This window comes from Periplaneta americana, chromosome 1 (assembly GCF_040183065.1).
Source record: "Periplaneta americana isolate PAMFEO1 chromosome 1, P.americana_PAMFEO1_priV1, whole genome shotgun sequence".
In the NCBI taxonomy this organism is placed as follows: domain Eukaryota; kingdom Metazoa; phylum Arthropoda; class Insecta; order Blattodea; family Blattidae; genus Periplaneta; species Periplaneta americana.
The window spans coordinates 15,889,453-15,912,479 of NC_091117.1; the positions used below are offsets into that span (position 1 = coordinate 15,889,453).

General features: G+C 34.7%; 1 protein-coding gene across 1 annotated transcript in view; it reads right to left on the reverse strand.

Annotated features, from left to right (window-relative positions):
• The window catches only part of Con (connectin), a 1,055,959-nt gene that overhangs the window by 643,993 nt on the left and 388,939 nt on the right, over positions 1-23,027 (reverse strand). Inside the window, exon 2 of the mRNA XM_069839240.1 lies at positions 18,897-18,924. The gene's annotated coding sequence lies outside the window, so the exon portion shown is untranslated. The remainder of the gene's footprint in view (positions 1-18,896; positions 18,925-23,027) is intronic.

Below are 23,027 nucleotides of genomic sequence, written 5' to 3' on the forward strand. Positions count from 1 at the left end.
CCCAGATCATTTCCTTTTAGTGATGAGTCGAAAGAGAAAGATTCTTTTTTATTAAGAAGAGAGGTAAAGCTTATATTATGTTATATTACACTTTCTTACGCATGACATTTAATGTTACAAATAAACATAGTGAAGGTTTTAGTAAAGAAATACTGTCTACATCTACTTTAGAATAGCTAAAGGTAAAAATGGGATATCAACAAGATGAGACTGATATCAAATATCGTTAGCACGTTGTGCGTGAGAGTTACAGAATTGCACGACATATAATCGACTAGCTAAGAACATTTATGGATAAATTTGGAATGTGACAGTATCATGTAGAACATAGACAACTTCGTTTTCCTTGACTATAAACTATCTTGAAGAGTGATAGGAGAAACTTCTTATCAAATATAAGACCCTACTTCAAGCCCTACAGCAGAATTCATTGGCAAGTTTGGAGAAACAGTGACAATTGACAAGGAAACGAGATTTTTCTGAAATCTTTTTGGCTTACAGCCGATAGAAGATCCTGAAAGTTTATAGCTCGCATTGATAAATCTACAGAACAGCACGCCACTCAGATTCCAGCGAAATCAGGAATCGAACTGTTCGTAATGCTGCCTAAGTCAGAATTTCTAAGTATGCTCTTTACTTCGATATATACTGTATGTGCAGCGAATAGGGATTATAAAGAATGGACACTTCGCGTCGGTACCTTTGATGTAGCCGGACCGATTTCAATGACCTTCAAGCCAGCTAGAGCGTCAGATTCTGCTTTCTCCCTAGAGTTGGCGCTGACATCACACAAGCTAGCAGTCGACACAGCGGAAATATAATACATATAATTAATACATCTAGGTACATTATGTACTCAAATAAAATAAATTGGATCCATAAAATAATAAATCCTTCATTAACTGTAATGTCTAGACTCTAGAGTTCCTTTATAATGAGAGTTCAGACGTTGACCCCAACAACAATTAAAATATGTAATGATTTGATAGCGCTGAAAATGGAAAAACAAAAATTTCACGAGAAGTAACACCATATACCTATATTATATTATATACAAATACGAATTCGATACTTAATTTTATAATGCATTGTATTATTTTACATACTAGGTTCAAAAAGTTCCCGGAATTTGCTAGTATCATAGAAACAACGTACCTTAAACACTATTCTACAGCATTCCCTTCAAAATAGTTGCCTTCCGCAACAACACACTTTTGCCAACGCGTGTAGAGTTCCTGGAAGCAGGCCTGGAAGCCATTTTGTGAAACCCGTCTTAGTGCTCTCGTCGCGTTTGCGATAACCTCTTCAGCATTGAATCTCCGTCCTTTCAGATGACTTTCAGACGGGGAAACAGAAAGTAATCAGGCGGTGAGAGATCAGGAGAGTATGGTGGGTGGTCCAAAGCAGTTCTCACTGCGTCCCGGAGGCGACGGAGGATTTCTACGTACAATTATTTCGTTACAGTACGACCTTCTGGAATGAATTCATGGTGGATGAGACCCTGAGAGTCGAAGAAAACTTCCAACATAACTTTGCCTTTGAAATTGTCCCTAGGAAATGTTTGCTTCCGAGGAGATGTTTTCGATTTCCTCTCAGATGACTGTCGTTTAGGGACTGGGTCGTACAAGTAGCACCAAGTTCATCGCCAGCAATAATTTTGTTTAAGAAATCACCATCTTCATCAGCCATACTGATCATGTCATTCTTGTTTCTTTCTGTTCTGGCGACAACATTTTCGGAACTAACTTCTGAGACACGTAATGCATGTTGAGATGCTTGTGAAGAAATTGTGTACACTTCCGACTGATATTCCGACCTCTGATGCTATCTCTTTTATGGTTTTACGTCGGTCAGAAAAGCGTTTATGCCAGGCATAAACTTGAGTTTTTTTTCATTGCTACTTCGCCATATGCTTCTTCCAACAATCTTAATGTCTCTGCAGGAGTTTTGTGTATCAAAACACAGAACTTGATGTTTGTACGTTGCTCTGTGGACATAATTACAAAATGCGACGAACAAACAAAACACTATGATAAACAATTGCCTACAACTCAAAACCAACTATCGCCATTATCAACACACTTAAAGAAAATGACATCATGAATGTTACCAACAAAACAAATGTATAATATCCCTTGTTATATATTAATACGAAAAATGGTAGTAAAATTCCGGGAACTTTTTGAACCTAGTAGTATAATATAATTCATGATATCTGAAATATAAAATATTATTCTTACAACTAGTTTGTCACTGAGAAATAAGGAAAAGCTGTTAACTTGAATTTATTTGAAGCAAAGCGTTACTGGATTATGCAATGAGGTAGGCGATGTTTGGATCCCGTGCCTTAATTCTATTCTCAATTATTATCATAGCGTATGCTCGATTACACTACCTCTAGCGCTTGAAAGTGGAACTAGCCGCTGGCGCACAAAGAAACAAAACACAGGAAAATTCGCGAAGTGTCCATTCTTTATAATCCCTATTCGCTGGTATGTGCTTGAGTCAGAGTTTAATACAAGAAAGAAATGTTAGAAGTAAGTTTATTTCATCTGCCGTGACATGTAAAAATACTTCCTTGAATTTGCGATTGTTTGCGAATACTCTTTAATGTATAAAGACTTGTAAATTCTCGCGTTCTATGTTTCAAATAAGACATATAATAAGAAATATTAACAAACAGTGTAAGAATAAATAAGTCTTGCAGTTATGTTTATTGTATCTTGCAAAACTTGTATTCAGTTTGTATTTCCAGCATTAAACTAATTTACAAAGCTAGGAAATAATATACTATTGTTATGTGTGCTTAGGTACAGTCTGTCTAAAATTACTATAATTATTGTACCATGCGTCATTCTGAAATTCAAATCATGGAGTAGATATCACGACCACCTGCATGAGCCGCCAGAGCGCACCGTAGCAGTGAACCGTTTTTGCAGCGAAACTACAAATAACTTGTAACTGCTGCGGATGGCTCCGTCTGTCTTTCTCTCTTTCAAGGTTCTTTTAGCACTTTGTGAGCACGAGTTGCCCATCCATGGACAAGACTAATGAAGGAAGTGCAAGAGAAAACACGATAAGAACGAGCGAAGGAATGACGCAACTACCAAATATATTAGTGACTGTGAGGACAGAATAGATAGGGCTTTGGAGAGGTTATTAAATGGCTAAATGGAGAATAGAATATTGAGGAGGATGGAATTGGCGAGGAAGAAGAGTGCTAAAAAGTGAGTGCAAGAAAGTTGGGGTTAAGTGTCAGAAGATAGTGTAAGAGCGTAGTAAGATATACATACAAACAATGAATAAAAGAAAATTAAAGTGAAAAAATCATCTGAACAAATGTGGACAACAGAGAGAAATTGGAAGTGTAATTAAGTGAATTAAATATTTCAATGTTTTTCAATGTTGTGGGTTGGGAGTAATATCAGGGGTACTATAACTGCAGGGGTATTATAGAAATGAATATATGGAAAGAGGTAATACAATAGGAAATTTAGGAGTGAAGTGAAGAGAAAGGGATCAATACGTAAATAAAAATAGTGAAAGAGAAATGTAAACAATTAATTCAGGAGAAAATAGATAGAAAAGAATGATTAAGAATAGGTAGATTTGTGAGTAGAGAAGAAAATGAATGAAAAAAACTGAATTATTAAAGGAATATGCAATATTTAATAGGAAAGCGAGAAATAGAGGGAGACAGTCTAGGTATGAGCAGTCTAGTATATACAGTCGCGAAGCTCAATACGTACCGGTAGTAAATATGCATCCATAAATAGTTGCTAACCACTAGGATCGCTAGTATCGCCTCATTACAGACAACGGGAAATAGTACCAGAACAGTCAATTGTTCCTAGCACCCTCACAACTCAAGCTTCGTGGCTGTATATACTAGACTGTGGTATGAAAGAGAATAGACGAGGATAGATAGATAGATAGATAGATAGATAGATAGATAGATAGATAGATAGATAGATAGATAGATAGATAGATAGATAGATAGATAGATAGATAGATAGATAGATAGATAGATAGATAGATAGATAGATAGATAGATAGATAGATAGATAGATAGATAGATAGATAGATATAGATATTTCTGTACAGATTACTGTGGACTTAACTGCGGAATCCCGGCCAAACAGTCACTCAGCTGAGTGCGCTCCTAGTATAATGGCAGTTGACTTGGACATAAAACGTCAAAGTATATGCCTAGCTTGGAGTCAGGCCAAAAGGGAAACATTGAAGGAGGAGGGTTCGGTCCGGTGCTGTGGATTGAATTCGGCGTATCGCAGTGGTCAGAGCGCTTGGTACGTAGAACCAAGGACCCGGGTTCGATCCCCGGCGCCGGAGCTAATTTTTATCCGCCAATATCAATTGTTACCATAACAGATGTATTCTGTAGGAACAAAAAAATTAATCGTTACGTAGATTATATTAGGACTCCAAGCGCCCAACTTTATTTTGTTTTCGGAAGTTCACTGAACAGCACATTTTAGTTGTGTAATAGGATCGAGTGTGCTGATCTACAGTATATTCCGTATATAGGGGAGAGTCGGGTAGTATCGGACATCGGGTAATATCGGACAGTGAGTTTCTTTCATGTACCACACGATGATAGTACCTGATTGACATGGTTACGTTTCTGTGATGTCGCATAGAGAAACGTAACCATGTCATTCAGGTACTACCATATCGTGGTAGATGAAAGAAACGCACTGTCCGATATTACCCGATGTCCGATACTACCCGACTCTCCCCTACGTACACTGTTGCGGGTCGTTTGGAGGCGTTAGGTAACCAAACACTAGGTTTGTAATGATGGATCAAGAAAATTATCCAAAATGAAATAATTGGCAATATTATATTAGAACTGAATTACTTGGAAAAGCATAAAAAATGAAAATTCATGAATATCCATTTTTTATTTATTTGTTTATTTAAATCCACCACCAACAGAAGCAGGCTTCCAATTACAGGTGGCTTACACAGATACATACACAAAATACATAATAAGAAAAAAAAACAAAACAAACAACACAAAACGGAAGGAAGAAAATACGTAACGGTAATAGATGCTAGAATATAATATTGCTGTTAATATAGTGTCAAATGGCAATATAATGATGCAACATATTTAAAAACTAGAGTAAAAACATTATAATACACTTCTTCATAATTTAAATATCTAAGGAAATATAATTCTTTTTAATATTGTATGAAATTTTTCAACTGTTAAACTGAAATCTAATTGAGAATCACAGTTTAAAGACAAAGAGTTTTAAGTATTATACATAACAAACAATGGAGAGTTCTTGAAGAAAACAGTTCTAGGAATGGGAATAACAAAAGGTTGCCTATAATTCTGTTTTTTTTTTACATGGAACTGAAGGAATTCAAAAAAATCACAGTTATTCAATATACCGTTAACAGTCTTATAGAGTAAAATTTGACTATTTATTAATCGTCGAGATTTTAAAGTTTTATAATTAAATTAAAAAAGTAACTGATTATATGAAATTTGCTTTTCATAAGGCGACACGTGATATTTTTTAAAATATAAATAACGTAAAAATATTTTCTGTATCCTTTCTATTTGTATCTGATGGGACTGGAACTGAGGTGATCATATTACAGACGCATACTCTAGCTTACTCCTAACTAACTATATTTTTATATAGAGTATCAATAGTATTTATATTTTTTAATTCTTTTGTATTTCTGATTATAAATCCTAATTTTCTATATGCAATTGATACTATGTTCTTAGAAGCATTCATACATGTTAGAACAAAATTCTTATATGGATAAAAACATAACGTTTCGTGTTACACAAATAGAAATTACACCGTTCAGCTTCTATGAACACTTGAATTCCGCCCTGACCAGAATTTTCTATCTGAAATTACTTAAGAATGACAAGTGATACCAGACCTCCTCCCGTCTTTTACTTACCTCATTGACTACACAAAAAGAGCGTCACTAGAGAGGGTATTCCAGTGTAATAAGGGTGTTGAAAGTCAAGTGGTGGATGTAGTGAGGGCTGAGAAAGTAAAATGAAGTGGACACGGGGTAAAAGGTCAGTCCGCACCCCATTAACCTACCCTCTTTTCTCATATGAGAATTTTCTTCTATTTGAAAGTGTCATCAGAGGGATGGAGCTGTTGAATATATGAGGGTAGAAGGCAGGATGTGACGATAAAAGTTTTAGGGGCTTGTTAGACACAAATGAAAAACCCCATCTCACAATTCCTGCTTGCCATGTATAAGACCGCTTCTATCTTTCTCACGTCGCAATGCGTTGTCATGACGACGTGATGGGCGGGTTTTCTAAATTAAATCATGCAGGCGAGAAACATAGCAGGCAAAACGAGTTGGCGAGGTGTAGGATTTATGTCTAGCTAGACTCTATCCCTTAAATTCACAATAGTGATATACGTTACAAGAGCGGTATATTGACGTTTTCATGGTCGAGGAAAAGATTGAAAAAGCGAAACGTAGTTGAGCTTTTTTAATTTCCGAGAACATGAAAACAAACATACCGCTCGTGTATCGTACATTATTTTGTGCGAAGATAGTTTATTACATACCTGAAAGACCAATTTCTAATTACTTGCAATGAAATCTCCATGTTGGTTTCTGTTTAAAGACGGCAACTTCTGTACCCTTATACTCCCATTTTTTTTCTCCAATATCTGTCGAATACAAGAAATCTGATCAATAGTCGATCTATACGCATAAAACCACACTGATGATCCCCAATAATTTCATCTATGTATGACTTTAATCTTCTCAAAAGAATATTGGACAAAATTTTGTATGACGTCAACAAAAGTGATATTCCTCGTAAGTTACTACAGTTAGTGTTTTGCCCCTTCTTAAAAATACGTAGAATTATGGCTACCTCCATTCCTCTGGCACAATTCCTTTTCCCCTTTTCCCAAATAATAATAATAATAATAATAATAATAATAATAATAATAATAATAACAATCAAATTATGCAAATCTAGTCTTTCAGGTGAAGCTCCCTGTAAAGCAGATTTGAATAATTTCAAGGGAAAAATTGTTCCGGGGCCGGGTATCGATCCCGGGACCTCTGGTTGAACGTACCAGCGCTCTACCACTGAGCTACCCGGGAACTCCACCCGACACCGTCTCAACTTTTCCCTTTATATCCACACAACTCGCGTGAAATTATTCAAATAATCAAATTAACTGAAGAGGGAAGGTCTTGGTGCATCCTTTGATAGTCTCCTTTTTTTTTTTTTCTTCGTAACCACGAATATTTCATAGGTAACCATGGGTTACAATTTTGCATCTGATACCGTCAGTATCTTTCTTTTTCCCCGAGTCTAATTCACTTTTAATAATTTACATTAGTAGGTCAAAACCTGAATATGCATTTTAGTATAAACTTGTGATAAACAACTGACTGCTAAAATACAAAATATAAAACGAAATTTTTACACTACAGCCTTCTGATATGATTTGATATAATATAGCAGACATATGTGTGCAGCATGCTACACTCAAGATCCTTCTATCCATCGGCAACTATTTCTGTCACCATGGCGACTCATAAGCCTCGTTTTCTTCACGCGAGGCATGGCCCGGGTCAGCTTCTTTTGTTTCCTGGCGCCTTCAAACTGTGCACTCAGCTGTTTTGGGCTGTTTCATCGCGTCTGCTGCCCACGCAAGGCACTATTATATGAGCAGCGTTTCTCATTTTAGCGGATGCATGAGGGCCGGAGAACCATGGAGGCCTCGGGTTACAGCCATGATCTGCAGACAGGCCATGGCGGTCTATTTACTGCGCCTTCTCTTTTATGGCACAAGAGAGTTCACCCTGCCCGTACTTTAAGCTAGCAATTTTAACCTTATTCTGGGGTATTACTCTTAGTTCAATCCAGCTCACACAGTCTTCTCTAACACCCGATGTAACAAGTTCAAATATTTTCTGTTAGTCTTAATTCCGCCTTTCTTCCCCTTAGATGTAACAAAGTGTAGTCTTCTTGTTCATTACCCCACATTTTCTTTCTCCATTTCATGAGACCTAGTATTCACACAGTAAAACAACTGACAGTAGAAACGATTCACACATCAGTATGAAGCCAATCAGTCGTTTAAAATTGTAAGGAATAATAATAATAATAATAATAATAATAATAATAATAATAATAATAATAATATACGTACAAAATGGCTTTTAGAGAGCCCGGAGGTTCATTGCCGCCCTGACATAAGCCCGCCATCGATCCCTAGCCTGAACAAGATTAATCTAGTCTCTATATCCCATCTCCCTCAAATCCACTTCAACATTATCCTCCCATTTACGTCTCGGACTCCGCAAAGGTCTTTTTCCCCCCGACCTCCCAACTAACACTCTATATGCATTTCTGGATTCGCCCATACATGCTACATACTCTGCCCATCTCAAACGTCTGGATTCAAAATGTACCTAATTATGATTGGTGAAGAATACAATGGGTCCAGTTCTGCGTTGTGTAACTTTCTCCATTCTCCTGTAACTTCATCCCTCTTAGCCCCAAATATTTTCCTAAGCACCTTATTCTCAAATACCCTTAACCTATGTTCCTCTCTCAAAGTGAGAGTCCAAGTTTCACAACCATAAAGAACAACCGGTAATATAACTGTTTTATAAATTCTAACTTTCAGATTTTTTGACAGCAGACTGGATGATAAAAGCTTCTCAACCGAATAATAACAGGCATTTCCAATATTTATTCTGTGTTGAATTTCATCCCGAGTATCATTTATATTGGTTACTGTTGCTCCAAGATATTTGAATTTTTCCACCTCTTCGAAGGATAAATCTCCAATTTTTATAGTTCCATTCCAATCATAATCATAATAATAATAATAATAATAATAATAATAATAATAATAATAATAATAATAATAATACGTACAAAATGGCTTTTAGAGAGCCCGGAGGTTCATTGCAGCCCTCTCATAAGCCCGCCATTGGTCCCTATCCTGAGCAAGATTAATCAATTCTCTATCATCATATCCCATCTCCCTCAAATCCACTTCAATATTATCCTCCCATTTACGTCTCGAACTCCCCAAAGGTCTTTTTTTCCTCCGCCCTCCCAACTAACACACTATATGCATTTCTGGATTCGCCCATACGTACTACATCCCCTGCCCATCTCAAACGTTTGGATTTAAAATGTTCGTAATTATGTTTGGTGAAGATACAATGCGTGCAGTTCTGTGTTTTGTAACTTTATCCATTCTCTTGTAACTTCATTTCTCATAGCCCCAGATATTTTCCTAAGCACCTTATACTCGAACACCTTTAACCTCTGTTTTTTCTCAAAGTGAGAGTCTAAGTTTCACAACCATACAGAACAACCGGTATTAGCCTATAACTGTTTTATAAAATCTAACTTTCAGAGTTTTTGACAGCAGACTAGATGACAAATGCTTCTCAACCGAATAATAACACGCATTTCCCATATTTATTCTGCGTTTAAATTCCTCCCGAGTATCATTTATATTTGTTACTGTTGCTCCAAGATATTTGAATTTTTCCACCTCTTCGAAGGATAAATCTCCAATTTGTATATTTCCACTTCGTAGTATATTCTGGTCACGAGACATAATCATATACTTTGTCTTTTCGGAATTTACTACCAAATCTATCGCCTTACTTGCTTCAAGTAAAATATCCGTGTTTTCCCTAATCGTTTGTGGATTTCCTCCTAACATATTCACGTCATCCGCATAGACAAAAATCTGATTTAACTAACCCGTTCAATTTCAAACACTCTCTGTTATCCTGAACTTTCCTAATAGCATATTCTCAAGGACACCTCACTAGTAGAAATTCATCGTCAAATTATTGAAGTATACGGTGCGAAACTGTACTTTCGGCGGGAGGTACTGGAACAACTCCCTACAGTCGCGACCTGGCACCCATGATTTCATATCTTTGGACAGTTGAAGAAGCCCCTGGGTGGTAAACGATTCAACACTGATACGGCCGTTCAGCAAACCGTCATCAGGTGGCTTCAGGGACTTGACGCAGATTTCTTCTATGCCGGTATCGATGCCTTTGTCTACTGTTGGAACAAGTGTTTGGACAAGCATGGTGCTATGTTGAAAAGAAATGCGTACCAGTGTCCTACTACTGTGTATCAGTATATCTGCCTGTGAAATAAATTTGTGCATGAGTTCTTGTTAGTTTACTTTTTGAACCACCCTCGTATTTCATTATAAGGTAGAATATTGGGATGTTTCTGATATAGCCCCTAAGATGAGCTGTGGATGGATTCTAATCCTGAGACTCAGGCATTAAAATTTCGACAAAACCACAAGACACATTGCACAAAGAATGGAGTGAAACGGACCGTATCGAAAACCAATAGACACTTGATATGTTACACAAGAAACTTACATCTTGATGCCGTTACCTTAGTAACAGAGAATGTGACCAGGTTTTTCTAATAACAAGCACACAATCTCTTTCGCGTTAAAATTGTGTAAAGCAAGTGTTTCCTAAATGGATTTATTTTTAATTTATTGGGTTATTTTACGATGCTGTATCAACATCTAGGTTATTTAGCGTCTGAATGAAATGAAGGTGATAATGCCGGTGAAATGAGTCCGGGGTCTAGCACCGAAAGTTACCCAGCATTTGCTCGTATTGGGTTGAGGGAAAACCCCGGAAAAAAACCTCAACCAGGTGACTTGCCCCGACCGGGATTCCAACTCGGGCCACCTGGTTTCGCGGCCGTTACTCCACAGGTGTGGACTCCTAAATGGGTGTTGGCTTGTAAGAAGAATCTATCTCGATAATTGAAAGGTCATCATTTCGATACGAAATCCTGATTTTCAAAAATAAACTCAGCCCACCAACCATAAAATTCTTAGTGCATTTACTTTTCCAATTTTATTGTGTCACAGACTGTACTCGCAGCAGTGACGTTACGTCTGGAGCACAGTCACATGTTTTAGCTATATTAGGTAGTGGAATTCTGTCCTGGATGTTTGCAGCATCCGGCATAATCCTTCCTTGAACATGAGTTAAATTTATTGTACAGTTTAACATGAATAGGACAGGCATTAGGCATTTTTTTTATTCCCGATGAAGCAGCCAATCAGGTTCACAAGCGGTCAGCTGACTAGAGCAAAGAGTGTACATATTATTAGCGCCAAAAGATTGTACCTGATAAAGATGTGCTGCTAGCTATAAATAGTATCACAGCATGTCATCGTAATTTGTTCCTGTTTATTGACATGATGAGTAAAAGCGGCATATGGGACACTATTGAAACTGTGGATGACGATATACAGTAAAGGTTGAATCTGTCAAAAAACAATTTATCAACATACTCAAAGAACTGCTTGCATATCGTTCATGGATCAGATGGTTATGTCTAATTCTTGTAGCTATGAACGGATGAATCAAATATAGGCCTATTGTAAAACGGTTAGGAATGAATAGATCTACAGATCTTATGGCGTGACTCTACAGACTAGCGATGTACTATCCCTTTTGTTTTCAGCGAGTAATAACAAACGTGTTATATATTATTAATGACCTAATGTGACCTTAATATAATAATAAAATAAATAAATAAGGAAAAAGAAACAATTGCCTCATGGATATATAAACTCAACAGACATTTACAACTAGATTCATTACTTTTTGGAGACGATTTAGCTCTGGTGGCATCCTCAGAAGATGAATTACAACGTTCATTTTTAATTTTAACAAAATTGGAATCAAATATGATATGAAAATCAATAAAGAAAAAACTAAAATTATGGCCTTCTGCGGAAAATACCCTGTGCCTAGCAAAATATGTTTAGATTAAAAAATATTAGAAAGAATAAACTGTTTTACATATCTCGGATACACATTATCTTTTTTCGATGAAGCAGACATTTCACAGAAAATTTCTAAATACACCAAAACAATGGGAATAATTAACAACATTATGAAACCCTCCCTAGTACAAAGGCATACTCGAATTCGTCTTTACAAGACCTTGGCGAGACCTGTACTTTGTTACGGCAGTGAGGCATGGACATTGAGGAAGAAAGACGAAAGCAGAATAACAGCTAATGAAATGAAATTTATGAGATATACAGCGGGATATACGAAATGGGACCACAAACGCAATGAAGATGTAATGGAAGAATTACAACTAGAACCTGTAATTAATCACGTAAACCATTATCAGAACAACTGGATAAATCATCTGCATCGCATGCATAGAGATAGAATCCCAAAAGTCATGCTCCACTATCGTCCAAACGGGAAGAGATCTCTCGGTCGTCTAAAAATACGCTGGATTGAAAATTCAACTGTGAGATCGTAACAGGCCATTTGGCCTAATACTTGAAGAAGAAGAAGAAGAAGAAGAAGAAATAAGGAATAAATAAATACATAAAGTAAATAAACAGATACATAGATAAATAAGTAAATAAATAAATGATTGGATATATCTCTTTGATATAGGTTAACTGTTATATTTCAAGTAACACTGATTTTTCTTAATATTATTTAATTTTTTACTTTACATATGTAAGTTAAAAAAAACCCTTATAAACTTGTACATATTTCATTATTTCATATAATTGGTTATTGTAAAACCATTGGTAATGTAAGGATCCTATCTTTGTATACATTTTATTTCATATAATTTGTTATTCTAAAACCATTGGTAATGTAAGGATCCTATCTTTGTATATATTTTATTTCTTATAATTTGTTATTGTAAAACCATTGGCAATTTAAGGATCGTATCTTTGTTATATATTTTATTTCATATAATTGGTTATTGTAAAACCATTGGCAATGTATACAGGGTGTTTCCGAGGTGGTGTTACAAACTTTCAGGGATGATGATGAAGGGCACATGTATCAATTTGAGATAAGGAACCCTGGTCCGGAAATGACCCAGTCGAAAATTACAAGCAAAAATAGTTAATAATTTTATTCCTCTGTACACATTATTTATGTGTATTTATCCGTACATCTTACACATACTGCATTCATCTGACGTTGTTTACGTTGTCTACTTACAGTATTCCATTCGGTGCGCTATCTGAGGGATGGGGACAGGAAACTACACTAAAACAAAGCAGATAGCGTAATGTGTACCGGACATGGTCGGTCCTGATATGCACGTCTGTAGACAGCAGTGTATGTGTACAAGTTGCAGTGTCCAGTCGATCAGTCCTAGTGAAATGGAGGAGTACAAGAGAGTGGAATAAGCAGACCTGATTTTCGAATACGGATGAGCCAATGGGAACAGTAGACAAGTTCACAGATTGTATCGGGACAAGTACCCACGTAGGAGACATCCAGCCCATACCATTTTTCCACGACTGTTCCAAAAGTTAAGGGAAGGAGGGCACGTGGTGCCAAATTACAATTCCATTTCCACACGACTATTTTTGCTTATAACTTTCGACTCAGTCATTTCTGGACCATGGTTCCTATCTCAAATTGATACATGTGCCCTTCGTCATCATCCCAGAAAGTTTGTAACAGCATCTCGGAAACACCCTGTATATTATGTTAAATAGTAATAATAATAATAATAATAATAATAATAATTATTATTATTATTATTGGTGATGTTTAATGTTATTATTGATCGGTTTTTTGCGATATTTGTACACATTTTATAGCATTTTTTTAAATATAAAATAAAATTTAAACATGATTTAGGATCAACGGAACTCCCATATTTGTTCATGGTACCCCTGCAGCTTTTATGTTATATCCGTATGGTCCATTCTTCACTAGCATAACAGCGGGTGGATCTTGTGAACACTTCATGAGCCTTCAATCTTGTGTGTTTTTAAAGTTTTCTTGTCCTGTAAACTTCGTTGATAATTCTATTATTTTGAGGGATCTGTTATAGTTTTGAATTTTGCGATGTGCAGCTTGTCAAATTCGAGAATGGCTGTAACTATTACACAATTTTCACAAATTCCAGGAGTTTCGGTTATTTTACATGAGGGGGAAACAGAAAGACAGACAAGCAAGCAAACTGCAGAAAAATATGTTCTGATAATTTTTATAATGATATATACTAGAGGCTTGTGCAGCAAATGCTGCAAACTAATTTCATTAGATGTTCAAATAATTTTTTTTTTCAGATTTATGTTCAATTTAAAATACCAGACATTTTGAAAGTTATTTTCTTCCATAATAAAGTAACATACTCCCTCTGAATGGTTTTTTATGCCAAATACCTTTTCTTGACGCTATCCATCTACAGTTTTTGAGTTTCAACGCGAAAACGCAAGTAACAATGTCAGGACGATCAGTGGGTTTTTCATGTGGGAGTAAAGCAATAGCTATTTCAGGTCATTGTGGATTGTAGGTGAAAGTTAAAAAAAGTCAGGTTTGCTATGCTTTCGAAGAATAGACACAGCATCTTGGTATAGCTGCTGCATGTAGAACTTGAAACGTAGAGGGTAAAATAATTTTATCCTGCTAAGAGATGTTGATGAAATGATCGGGACACTACAAAATTTTCTAGGCCTCTTATTTTATCTGTAAGTAATATCGACTTTCCTTAGGAACTGTCATTTTTGCGCTCTCTCGATCCAATACTGAATCTACACCACACCGCCATTAAATATATAAAAAAGACCCAACTCAACTTGGTTAACAACTATAAAATATTTGATTTTTAATAACAATATTATTATCTTACGGAAGTTTTGTAGTTTATATGTTAACATCATGGCATTAACTATAATAATAATTAATTTATAATAGTAATAATGTCATCAACCTACCTCACGTTTTGTAGATTTGAATATCCAATACACAGTTGTACTCAGAAAATTACACATCGCAGAATCAGACCTGTAAATTATTTATTATTTTTAATAAGTCTTGAACCTTTTAATAACCAATTGAATTTGAACTCTAAATATGTCAGCAATCCTGCAGGTCATAGCCTTCGTGTAATAGCCAATTGTTTATTGTAGTGTGTGTTTTGTTTTATAAAAATTGGAGATTTATCCTTCGAAGAGGTGGAAGAATTCAATTATCTTGGAGCAACAGAAACAAATATAAATGACACTCGGGAGGAAATTAAATGCAGTATAAATATGGGAAATGCCTGTTAGTATTCGGTTGAGAAGCTTTTGTCATCTAGTCTGCTGTCAAAAAATCTAGAAGTTAGAATTTATAAAACAGTTATATTACCGGTTGTTCTGTATTGTTGAGAAACTTTGACTCTCACTTTGAGAGAGAAACAGAGATTAAGGGTGTTTGAGAATAAGGTTCTTAGGAAAATATTTGGGGCTAAGTGAGATGAAGTTACAGGAGAATGGAGAAAGTTACACAACGCAGAGCGGCACGCATTGTATTCTTCACCTGACATAATTAGGAACATTAAATCCAGACGTTTGAGATGGGCAGGGCAAGTGGCACGTATGGGCGAATCCAGAAATGCATATAGTGTGTTAGTTGGGAGGCCGGCGGGAAAAAGACCTTAGGGGAGGCCGAGACGTAAATGGGAAGGTAATATTAAAATGGATTTGAGGGAGGTGGGCTATGATGGTAGAGACTGGATTAATCTTGCTCAGGATATGGACTAATGGCGGGCTTATGTGATGGCGGCAATGAACCTGCGGGTTCCTTAAAAGCCAGTAAGTAAGTAAGTGTGTTTTGTTTTATTTTGAAATGCAATTAGTTCTCAAAACTGACGAAAGATGTATTTTGGAAAATAGGAAAATTATGTAGGAAAACTGAAATGTCACTGAAAACTACTATTTTTCTGAAAAACTTTGGGTTCCTAGCTTCAAAATGAGGGGTCATTTATTAAAATCCGTTCAGCCGTTGTCCCGTAATTTCCATTACCAGATCAAATTATATGTATAGGTATAAAAGAACGCAATTTCGATTAAGCTTTATGAGAGTTTAAATTGGTCATGCTAATTTTGAAGTAATTTTAACATTAACTAATATGCCTATATGCAATATTTCGGTGCGTATAACTAATATGCCTATGTGCAATATTTCGGTGCTTACTGCTTCGGAATTGCTACCAGGATGTTTAAATTAATTTTTTACAGACTATAAAGTAATAGCTTTTATTGCAGTGAAATGCATTCTACAAATGAGACTAAGGAATGCAGACCGTTGGCGGCCGGGGTGGAAATGCAGAACACACCACCGTGAAATTAGGGCACAGGAGCAAAACTGTGCTGCAGAGCGAATCAGTCTGTGTCAATAAAAAAGCAGACTAGCTCACCGCCAGTTTGATGCGGTACTGTTTTGTTTTCCTGCTTTTTTAACTGTTTCAGCGGGAAAAAGCATAATGGTTATATGCAGACAAATAAGCGAAAATTCTGTTCGAATTTTGCTTGGAATAAACACAAATATATGCGGTGATTAGATATATTTGATAAAATAATGGGTATTATAAAGTGCAGGTACTTGCGACAAAATAGAGGGAGGTAATTTAGGCATAAGTTACAATTTATTGAATAAAACTTTACCTAAACTTCACGCATATCAATCTATATTAGTATAATTTGAACTGGTAATGGAAATTAGGCCTACGGGAAAACGGCTTTTAATAAATGACCCCTGATTTTGAAGCTTGGAACTCAAAGTTTTTTTCAGAAAAATAGTAGTTTTCAGTGAAATGTTAATTTTTCAACATAATTTTCCTATTTTCCAAAATCCATCTGTCGTCAGTTTTGAGAACTAGCTAATTGCATTTCAGAATAAAACAAAACACATACTACAGTAAACAATATTACACGAAGGCCATGATCTGCAAGAATGCTGACATATTTAGAGCTCAAATTAAATTGGTTATTAAAGACTTAACTTACTAAAAATAATTTACAGGTCTGATTCTGTGGTGTGTAATTTTCTGGGTACAGCTGTGTATTGAATATTAAAAACTACAAAACTTGAGGTGGTTTGATGACATTATTACCATTAGAAATGAAATATTAATGTAGTTAACGCCATGATGTGACTATTTTTTATTAATTATACATATTAATGCTATATTGATGATATGAAAGTGAAACGTTTTGGTGTTATATAAGTAGATGTAGAGAAGAACTTAAATTAGATTTTGATTTTTTTATTTTACTGAGTGGCGGCTATATAGTATATATAGTATATGTTACTGAAAGCTATAAAACTTACGTAAGATAATATTATTAAAAATCAAATATTTTTATAGTTATCAATCAAGTGGGGTTGGGTCTTTTTCATATATTTAATGGCGGTGTGGTGTATATATAGTATATGTTACTGAAAGCTTTAAAACTTACGTAAGATAATATTATTAAAAATCAAATATTTTTGTAGTTATCAATCAAGTGGGGTTGGGTCTTTTTCATATTTTTAATGGCGATGTGGTGTAGATATTTATATGCGTGGTTCTCTTCAGTATTGGCTCGAGAGAGAGAGTATCTTTCATTATTATGGAAGCAAATAACTTTCAGAATGTCTGGTATTCTTCATTGAAAATAAATCTGAAAAATGTTTATTTCAACGTCTAATGAACTTAGTTTGCAGCATTTGCTGCACAAGCCACTAGTTTAATATATGAGGAAGTGATTTTCAAAACGTCTCTTGTTCACCTGATAACGAAAATGACCTTTCTGTGTCCATAAATTCTTCAAATAGGGTATAACTTTACATACAACTGCCATGATTTGACTTCAGTACTCCCTCTAAACCACTAATATCTTGCGTGTGATTATTGGAATCAAACTTTCTCTTGTAAACAGCAACAATTGAGATTCAAGAGCCACAACAGAAACCAGTGGACCTGACAGGATAGCTTTAGATGATAAAATGAAGATTTTTTTTCTAATGTCTTCAAAATGTCCTGTACTGTAATTTAGGCCTGACCAAATTATCAACAGTAATCTCACTAGAGATTTCGATTTATCTAGAGAAAATCAAAACTCAGGTGGGATTTAATTGACTATTACATGATTAGAAGAAAGTATATAAAGATTAGAAGAAATAAAATATCTCTAATACAATAAAATATTGACTTATACTAAAATTCTATTTCACTAATGTTAGCTTCACCATAACATTTGAACGCAGCCGACATTTTCAGTTGACTGTCTATGATGTGAACAAATGACGATCGCAAAGCATGCTTTATATCACCGAAAAGAATTTTAAGCTTGAAATGTTGGCAAACAAAGAAACAAATAGTAGGGAGGTGATAAAAACAGAAGAAAATATATAAAGATTAGAAGAAATAAAGTACTCCAATACAATAAAATAGATATTAATTAATTTACAAACATTTTATTTGACTAATGTTACCTTCACCAAAATGTTTAAACAGAGCCGCCATTTTCAGTTGACTATCTATACGGTAAACAAATGACGATCGCAAAGCATGTTTATAGTACCGTAAAGAATTTGCAGTTTGAAATGTTGGCAAACAAAGAAACAAATGCTATGGTAGTGTAAAAACAAACAAATGATAGGGAAGCGATAAAATTTTAGCGATAAACAGCCATGATTGGTTGAAACACGTCCTTTCGTACCGTTTTATTGGACAAAAATAGTATGACGTAGTGAAAGTGTAATAGTCAGTACAATAATACATATTCTTGTCATGGACAACTTTAGGATGAGTCTCATTGTGTACTGTAATTTCTTCAACAGTTGGCGAGATAGCAAAATGAATATTGGTGAGTATTGCATATTGTTTATATTCACATGAAATAATGGGAACATAATTCAATTTTTTCATTTCTTTTCAGATATTTTCCCGATTTTTAGCACATAAAAAATTAATATTTTTCCGATTTTTAAGCACCTAAAAACTCGAACCCTATTTATTATTGTAAGTAATTATCATGTTGAACCTAACAAAATCACTACTTGCTCCTTACCTTGTAACGATGGAGATTATCTCCGCTTCTGAAACAAAAGAAAAACAATTATTAGCTACAGAATAATTAACAATAATAAGTCTGATGATAATAGCTGTTTCTAACGACAAATCTGATAACGACGCAAATAGAAGTATGAAATATAAGAAATGTTAAGTTACAAATACATATAATGTGGAGTCTAAAACCTTCAATCATACTGGCGTCTCAGAATTGTAGGGACAAGTTACCTGTCACCAGGTATCACGTTTTTTTTCTATTTTTTGTGAACAAATTTTTGTTATAACTTGTGAATTGATCTTTTCCCTTAAAATTATGATGTTTGTGAACATCTCCAAACTGCAGAAGAGCAGTTCTAAACGATATTTAATTTATATCGATAATATTATCATTACAGTATCTATTGCGATTCAATTGTGATATTTGAAATATATGCTGGCTGATAAGCAATAGTTAATGTACATTTACTTATTATATAATCACGAAATGAAGCAATCAGAAAAAGATAATAATATTTCAGTCATATCAAAATTACTATTTGATGGTTCCAGATACAAATAAATGAATGAATGAATGAATGAATGAATGAATGAATGAATAAATAAATAAGTAACTAAGTAAATAAATAAATAAATATTTGTTAATTGGAGAAAAATCTACATGTTGACTACTGATACAGGTAGTCTTGATTATTCAATGAGGATGGCAAGACCAAACAAACAAACAAACAAACAAATGAAAAAATAAATAAATAAATAGATAGCTGTTAAAGGGACACTCAACTATATTTTGGAACTTTTTTGCTATTTGACCAATATTTTTCAAATTTGGAGAAAAAGTTTAATATACACATGGAAAGTAACATGCAAAATCTCAGCTCATTAGATCCAATACTTTTCAAAATAAAAAATATTTCAATTTTTAAACAATCATTAATTGAAATATCATTTTTAATTATTTTTTATTTTTTGGCTTTGTGCATTTGACTGTGACTTCTCAATGAATAGAGGAAGAATTCTGCGTATTGATTTAGTTCTGTCACGTAAATTAGTGTAGAAATTTAATTTTTCATTTCTATGACACTTTTTCTCCAATTTTTGAGTTGAGTGTCCCCTTAATTTGAGAAAAAACTACATTTTGACTTAATATAGGTAATCTTGATTATTCAATAAGGATGGCGAGACCAAATAAATGAATAAGTAAGTGATAAATAAAATTAAATAAATAAATAAAATAAATAATTAAATTAAATAAATAAAATTAATTAATTAAATAAATAAATTAAATGAAATAAATTAAATAAATACATAAATTAAATAAATTAAATTAATAAATAAATTAAATAAATTAAATAAATAAATAAACTAAATAAATAAATTTCAAAGGCATATTGGTTCCGTTAAGCTCAATGTTAATTGATAAATGAGTTCTATTCAGTCAATACTTAACATAAACACAATAAAACATGTTATAATAATATTTACACAGATTTAAAAACAAACGTTTTCGCCAATTTTGATTGGCATCTTCAGGTCGTGTAGGTCGAATGGAACATGTTATAAAAAGTGAACACTTGGTATATGACGTTAAAAACCAAAGTTACAACTGTAATATCACTTAAAAACAGACAATAGAATATAGCAAAAAGCCTCCACGACGTGTGTAGAATCACTGTGTTGAAAGAGGCGTGTGTGAACCAAGGAAACAGCAAAACCCTTCTGTCATTGCAGATACAGTTTTCAAGATAGATTTGAAGATGCTACGAACACGTCGGTCGTGTGGCCGTTATGGAGAGCAGGAAAAATAAAAAAAATGGAAGAACGTCTTGAAATCCATGAGGACGGCGACACGACTGATCTTTACATTAAGTGGTAGCGTATGACGAAAACTGTATACGTGGCAATTAGCTCCTCTGTTTAAAATCACACGCAAGTAACGGTCACTCATCCACTAGTCGTGCCACGTATACAGTTTTCGTCATACGTTACCACTTAATGTAAAGATCAGTCGTGTCGCCGTCCTCATGGATTTCAAGACGTTCTTCCATTTTTTTATTTTTCCTGCTCTCCATAACGGCCACACGACCGACCTGTTCGTAGCATCTTCAAATCTATCTTGAAAACTGTATCTGCAATGACAGAAGAGTTTTGCTGTTTCCTTGGTTCACACACGCCTCTTTCAACACAGTGATTCTACACATATCGTGGAGGCTTTTTGCTATATTCTATTGTCTGTTTTTAAGTGATATTACAGTTGTAACTTTGGTTTTTAACGTCATATACCAAGTGTTCACTTTTTATAACATGTTCCATTCGACCTACACGACCTGAAGATGCCAATCAAAATTGGCGAAAACGTTTGTTTTTAAATCTGTGTAAATATTATTATAACATGTTTTATTGTGTTTATGTTAAGTATTGACTGAATAGAACTCATTTTTCAATTAAATAAATAAATATTTGTCTATCTGCTTTGTGAATCTAATAATGTGAGGGAAGTACAATTCGTTAATTGTTACTTATAGATCAATGTTATGAACTTCTCAACACTTAATTATAGTCTGGAAAAGAGTTAGGTTATGTACACAATTTCCATTCACTTTAACCTAGATGCATCCAAATCACAGCTGAGTCTTGTTTCGTAAATCCAAGTAATCAGATAATAAAAAAAGACCTCTAATCTATGCCGTAACCATGGCAACTTGACAAGACTGAAGCATGCACGTTTACACGACACCAATTAGAGAATATTTCATAAAGGTATTCCATTTTCATCTTCCTACGCGTGGATAGACTATACGTATGTATAAATTCTAGGAGATGTCAGACTGGAAGCGAAACAAGGGACTTCCAGGAACAAGTACTTAACAAGATAACTCGCTATTCAACTGTCCGCATATCGGATATCTACAACCCGGGATAATGCACAGACTAGACATACATTCCGAGAATCGCTTCAATACCTCATTTAAGATGTGAAGCTACAACCTCACACCAAAGGCTTCGATGAAGCTGACACACTTGTCGTGTAGAACTTATGCTGAATTCAGAATCAAGAGGAGAAACTGTTTGTTAAGTTCGTAACGCAAAGTTAAAAATGTAAATTCAAGAGGAGGAAAGAAATACAGTACAAGTCTGGCGTCATAGAATGACAACGTCTGCATTTTGCATACTGTAGCCGATATTCAATTTAAAAATCGAAGGTCTTGTTTCAAACCATGTTGAGTATGTATGACAGTGATGTCAATTGATGCCCATAGGAGCAAGCGCGCGCTTTAGAGCTCAGGAGAGCCTGAGTGCTTTACAGCTGAAAGGAAAGAGACAGACGAGTGAGGTAGTATATGCCGCTTGGTCGAGCTATATTCAGGGATGGCCAGCACTGATTCAATAGATAAAGGGAAGAGAACTTATTAAAACTGTATCCATGTTAATTTTTAAATATCTCTGAGAAGTATAAGTGCATGTAAGTGAATGTAAGTTTGTAAGTTTTAATTTTAATGCTCATTTTTCACAAGTTTGATTCTTTTATTCAAAAGGAAGACGCTAGTAAAGTGCTTTGTGTGGAGTGTGGCATTGTATTAGTATGTATTTATTTAACCTGGTAGAGATAAGGCCGTCAGGCCTTCTCTGCCCCTCTACCAGGGGATTACAACTATGACATGAACAATAAGATTACAATTAATATTAAATTTACAATTACAATTACAATAAAAATTAAAGTACGACAAGAATACCTGATTAATGAAAGCTAGACATTTTATCATAGAAGTTAAGAACAAAGAATATTTTTGTATTTACTAAATTACAAATTAAACCTACAATAACAAAATTCTATAGTGATGAAATTACCGAATATTGAAATATTTTGTGATAGATTAAGAGAACTATTTACAAGAAACCATGTCTGAACGAGTCTCAATTACTGACCAAGTGCCTAGTAAGTTTGCGTTTGAATTGAATTTTATTTCGACAGTCCCTGATGCTAGCAGGTAACGAATTGTATGAGGCAGAAACATGGACATTACGACGAAGTGAAGAGAAGCTAATAGAAGCATTTGAAATGTAGATATGGAGAAGAATGGAGCGTGTGAAATGTACAGGCAGAATAAGAAATGAAGCTGTGCTGCAAAGA